This window comes from Pleurodeles waltl, chromosome 5, assembly GCF_031143425.1.
Source record: "Pleurodeles waltl isolate 20211129_DDA chromosome 5, aPleWal1.hap1.20221129, whole genome shotgun sequence".
NCBI lineage: Eukaryota > Metazoa > Chordata > Amphibia > Caudata > Salamandridae > Pleurodeles > Pleurodeles waltl.
Genome location: NC_090444.1, coordinates 907,908,557 through 907,915,212, shown reverse-complemented (window position 1 = coordinate 907,915,212; position 6,656 = coordinate 907,908,557).

Sequence of the window (6,656 nt, the reverse complement as noted above, 5' to 3'; positions counted from 1 at the left end):
GCTTCAGTAATGAGGACACCGCTGCCTGCACCGTGATCTGGTGACACCGCATGCTGCCCCGCACCACTTCACACAGCAGCCCTGGTCCCACCGACGCCGCTGGATGACGTCACCATGCCACTGCCACCTTGACCTGTGGGCACCGCACATTGCATCGTCCCGCTTCGCACCGCAGCCCCCATGCCATCCACGCCAACTCTCCTGAATTCATCAGCCCAGAGTTTGATCCACAACACGTGTGATTTCAAGGGCCCAACAACCCCCGCACTGACTCTGGAACCGACACTGTGACGCCAGCAACGTCGCTCTCCGGATCTCATCGAGAGGATCATGATCACTGCAATTCCAAGGTACTGTCTGCGGGTCTTCCTGACACCGTAGCTGACCCGCGATGCCATGGCCAGCCTGAACTGTTGGCTTTGTTGAACATGACGCCGTGATAGCCCCAGGTGGACTTATGGACTTTAAGGAACTGTATTTTTAAGTTAATTCTTGCAAAATTCATATCTTTATTACTGTAAGTTGGATTTTTCTTGTTTTGGTCTTGCTTTACACTGATAAATATTGGCTATTGTTTTTTAAAACATGTGGTGTCCTATCGTAGTGTTTTCACTGTGTTACCGTGTGGTATGTGCAAATGCTTCACACATTGCTTCTGAGATAAGCCTGACTGCTCTTGCTAAGCTATCCAGGGAGTGAGCAGGGATTATCTGAGCGGGTATCTCCCTTATCCTGACTAGAGTGAGTGTCCCTACTTGGACAGAGTGCAAACCGACTGCCAACTAAAGACCCCATTTCTAACGGGGGTACTAATTCACCCTGTAGACCTATTATTTCAGGTATTGGTTCACTAACTGAAAAGATGTCTGTGTATATAGACATGTATTTGTCACCGATGGTAAGTGCACTTCTCTCATATCTTCGAGAAACAAATGATTTTTTTAAACAAATTATCTGGCATATTATGGGAGGAATCATTTTTTGGTAAGTATGAATGTTAAGAGTCTTTATACTATTCTTTCTCACTCACATGGTCTACAGGCATTACAATACTTTTTTTCATTCAAGAGTGCAAGTCATTAGGATGTACAAATGCTTGTGGACATGACACGTTTTGTATTGGAATTTTTTTTTTCCTGTTCCAGAAGGATTTCTTTAATCAATTGCGGAGTTCAGCTATGGGTGCTAGGTTAGCTCCCTCTTCTGCTAATCTATTAATGATTTTGTATGAGAGAGAACATGCATGGAACAAGAAACAGCATGGTGGCTATCATCAAGTACTTGTATGGTATTGGTACATTGATGATATTTTTTGTATTTGGGATGGGTCGGAGGAAGAATTGCAGGATTGTCATGCCTTCCTTAATACTAATTCTTTAAACATTGAACTGACATTAGAATATGATAAACACACTATAACATTCTTGGATTTTATGAAGGATAAAGTGCTACATAGCCGAGCTTTTCAGAAACCCACAGCAAGCACTATAGCTCTGGGCATCCTTATAAACAGAAGAATAACACCCCCTTTGGGGAGTTGCTTAGACTCAAATGTAATTGTAGTGAGACTGAAGAGTTTGAGGAACAAGCACTGGAATGCTTGCAGAGATTTCAGGCAAGAGGCTATACAAGCAATATCCTGGCAACAGCATTAGCTATGGAATAGAGGGTTTCACGTACTTCCCTGCTGATGGAGACAGGAAAGATCAGAAATAGGACCACGACAGAGATTCAATTTATATTACAACTTTGTGCAGAGACTAGGCAGATTTTCCAATTATTATTGAAACATTGGCAAATTTTAAGACTTGACCCTGATTTAACTCGTATTTTACCCCAGTGGCCGCTGGTCACTTATAGAAAAGCAGATACTCTTAAAAAAAATACTTAGCCCGAGTGACACCTCTAGATATATTCCAAACTCTGATAAGACATGGTTGAACCCTAGTCCGCTGGGAAGTTACAAATGTGGGAACTGGGTCTGTCAATGTAAAAATAGTGACTCATCATTTTGATGGCTCCAGAAGCTGTCAGATCAGACATTTTATGAATTGCAATACAACATGCTCTATCTATGTATTCACTTGTGTTTGTAATTGTCAACATGTGGGCTCAACGAAACGTGCCTTGAAAATAAAACGGCGAGAACATTTAGGAGTGATTAGACATGCTGATCTTAAATCTCCTTCAGCAATACACTTTAGGGATAACCATCAGTTGGATCAATTACGTCAAATTACACCTATGGGAATTGATCATTTTTTAGTTCATCATAGGGGTGGAGATATAGATCTCAAATTACGATGCAAGGAGAGTTGGTGGATCAATTGCTTGCAAACTGTGCAACAAGGGATCAATGTTGACCCTGAAATGTACGTCTTTCATACTGAATCAGTATTTGTTCAACGTCTTGGTCATCTTTTTAGCAGTACTCTAATCAAAGGAATAACTTATGCTGATTATCTCTGCAATGCTTTATGTGATTCAGAACCTGTGTTTAGAGGTTACGAATGCAAAAGTAGCACTACGTGGGAGTGTAGATACTTTCCACTCTGTGGGTTATAAGTTCTAGGATGTGATGATCTAGTTTTTTGGTCTGATTGTAGTAGTGGATGGGAATTATATTTTTCAATGTGTTAGTGGTGTCAACAGTTTATTTTTATTTTTCAGTAATCTCCTAATAATAATTATGAAGTAATCAGCCATTTGCTTTAGTTTCATACTTTTGGTGTAAAAAAATATGGTGAACTTTCCGATTACAGTGAAGTATATCCGGGGGAGGGTTTCTGTGCTCCATTTAGGGCTTTGGATGTGTTCTTCATGGTGTGTCAGTTTGAATGAACATTAACCAATGATAAACGAATTGCACAGGTGATACTAATCCTGTGATTTCAAACTAGCTCAGCACATACTCAATAAACAAACTGTTGAGTACAACATGGGTTTGGCTGAACTCGCTTTGGTGGTTTGTGCAGCAATGCTAGTCTTCATTTTTGAGGTATTTGATGTGCAGGGTTACTATAGCTTTTTCTAACTGCTGAGCGTGTAACTGTCATATTGTGGATTTTGGGGTTAATTTGGAGTTTTAGATTAAAAAATGCAAGTTAAATTATGACTGATAACCAAAGTAGGGATTTGTACAGTGAAGTGCAGGCTTGTTCTATAGGCTCGATGTTCATATTGATTCTGCATTTTCTTTCTCTCAGTTTAAATATATAATTTGGGTTATTTGAATGGATACTGGGATTTTGCCTCTTAATATATTTTTCATGGGTGGATGTCCTTAATGAACTCTGGAAGGAGAGGTCACAAGGAAATCCAATAATATTATGCCAGTTATAGTGTTTACTGTGAGGTGTTTAAGCCGTTTAAGTGTCCATGGATGGTAAACTTATGCAGATTAATTGAGTGGGGGTATGTTATTGAAGATAGTACGGTACTTACATGTGTCAGATATACTATATATTATGGTGTTTTGAGGCAATTCAATTGTTTCTGTATGTTAACATCATGTTGCCAAGGTATAACCTTTGTGAAGGTTGGGGAACCAGGACACTGAATGTAGTTTCAGAACAAGAATGCTTGTAATATCTGAAATCAGTAATGGCTGTTGTAGATTTGATTAATAGGTGTAGTGATCTTTTAGATTTTTTATGTTTTCATAATTATGATTAATTTCACCGGATCGTTGAAGATGTCACATATGGCAATGGATATGTACAGTTTATTTGTGATGTAGTATTCGAGTAGATGACAAGAGTATGGGTAGGTATGAAAATGTTTGGCTTGTTTTGATATTATATTTTCTGTGAATATGCAAGTGAAGCAGGGAACTGATATACCTACATCTGTTTTCCTATTCATGCCCTTTATGAGTTATCAATTACGGTTAATTAATTTTGTTGCGGATTGTGAAGCATTTACTTTATGAGTTAAGACTTATGTTGGTCCATTTTTAATGCATTTTGGTAGGTATCTATGTTTGGTTTGGTTTTTAGGTATATTTTGGCATTTTTCATATTTTAATGAATTATGAAGGTGCTTCTGATTAGGTGTCCATTTTGGTTGAATATTTCTTCACTAATATGGCCTTTTGAAATTCTGCTATTTTTCCTTTTCTTTTTTATTAATGGTTGATACACAGACAGATTGATATACTTACATTCTACCTTTGCCTCTCTATTTTGTCATTACATATTTGTCTCCTGTGCTAGTAACTAGTATATGGTCCCTATGATGTATTATCTATAAAATGTTGTGCAAGATTGTTCGTTGAAGATTTTAGGTCTGAATTCATTGTTATATCCTTCCAAACATTTCTAGGTGTTCTTTTTGTGTCGTGTTATATTGATCCCTTTTGTTCTTGTGCCATCTACGTATAGACCTAAAGAAGCGGATATTCTGCGAAACACATTTTGGCAACTGCAAAGGATACAACTCCTGCTACGTCTTGTGGATGGATACATTTTGGCAACTATAATCGATATATGATGTACATGCTATAAACATTATAGGTGCAATCAGGTAATAAATAAATATAGGTGCATTTCACTGCTGAAAACTTTATATGGGAAACAATTATCATCAGGTAGATGATAGGCATAGTGACTTGTCTTGCCTTTTTCATACAATGAATTTGCATTAATTGAATAATATAATTATTTTTCAATGATTTAATATTTGTGGTGTATTTATTTTGTTTTTGTGTAAATGTTTGACTTTTTCTCCCTACAATTCCGTGGCACAGTAGAATAATTAGTCAGGGGAATAAACTGTCTCCTGTGGATGAGAGTGCAGGGCCACATCTCAGTTATCCCCTACTAACACTGGATAGTAGCATAGTGTGCATTTGTCTGTTTCATCTCTTGATTATCTCCTCTTGCATTGCAGTATGTTTAGTTGTGTATTCATTCTTTTGATGTTGTCATTAACCCATGTGGTGCTCTTTTTGTGGTCAACCTTGAAAGTGTTTTTTGTTGGCATCTGTTTGTCTAGTGCAGTGGAGATCCAGTTGTAGAAGATGTGTATGTCTGTCAGCAGCATGTTTATTGGCGTTCTTTCAAGGTGGGTGTGGAGTTGGTTGATCTATATTTTTTTTTCCATTTGCTGCATGGGTGTTTGTTGTTGGTGTTTTTGAAGTACTGACATTGATCAGTGTGTTGATCTTGAATGTGATAATATGGTGGGTGTCTCTAGCTTTCAGGGGAGTTGCATTATGGGTTTGTCCTGAAGGTGCACATATGGCATCTAGAGTGTGTTCTGTGCAGTGAATTGAGCCAGAAATGATATGCTTGGAGGAGCAAGATTTTTGTTTATGATGAGAAAATCAGGTGAGGCGGCACTGTGGCATGTGGGTGCAAAATCTTTGGCGAGTCATTTTTCCGTAAACATCATCTGGTGTTTCCGTTGGCAAGTTAAACACATTCAAGTGATTTTTGTTCATGGGTCTTGTGTGTAAGAATAGGAATTTTAGTTTTTGTGTTTCTTTCTTTATGTCATGGTGCTTTGAAGGAGAAAGAAGTTTGGTTTAGTATGTGTGGGGATGCAGGCGCATAAAGTGTTTTTATGTGGCTGGTTTGGGGGGTCTTAAGCTTGCGGCATTTGATGGAGGTGAAAGAGAGGTTGTTCAGTTAGAGAATGAGATTTTCGAGATGTTTCGGGGGGTTGTGGTGGGTAATGGAATGGTAACTGTTGTGTTGTCAGGTGATGTGGGTTGAGTGCGGGGAATTGCATTGGGAAGGTAGGGTTAGGGAACGCAGTGATCATACATTTGCCCCTTGCCTTGATTTTTTGTTTCCTTCTGACAAATTACATTTTGTTTGCAAGTTCTTTGGGCTGTGTTTTTTGTAGTGTTGTATTGTTTGTGATAAGTTGTGTTGTGGTTGCTTTTTGTATTTGAAAACACTAGATGGTGAAGGGGAGCTTTACTAGTAGCTAAAGTCACTAAAGGATTGTATATGAGGGATGCGTATTTAGTATAGATGGTGTTTTGGGAGCATTAATAAAGATTTTTTAAGTGAGTGGTTGCTTACATACAATTCATATGGTGAAGATGCAGAGTTTCAGGCAATAGGCCCTTCCCAAGCCCTAACAGGCATCACCCTTAATCTGCCACTGCTTAGCTGAGTGCCCTGAGCCATAGGGTTAAATACCCTAGTTCTCAAGTGACTTTAAGCCAATGGGGACCCTTACCAATCATAACCCTAGTTCAACGTTCTAGATTCTACAACCAATAACAGATCTAGCCGTGGGAGCCAATCAGAACCCTAGACTATCAACCAAATAGAACCCAAGCCCTAAGCCACTGGTCCAATAAAAACTCTAGCCCTGGGAGTCAATTAGAATCCTATTCCTATAAACCAATCAGCACCCACGCCCTAAGTCTAAAAGAAACCCTTCCCTGGGATCCAATCAAAATGAGGAACAGCCAATATAAACTTTCCTCTAACAGCATGTGACATTAAACTTAAGGATGTGAGAGTAGGAGGAAGGCCTGCATAGAGGACTCTGGTTCCAGTCCCAATCACTTAGCCTGAAACTGACAAGCAGAGGAGGAAATCAGCTGGTGCTCAGGTCACAATATCATTAGTTGTAGACTTGACCAATAACCACTTTACAGTTCCCATTCAACCTTGCAGGTAAGGGTTAAAGAAAAG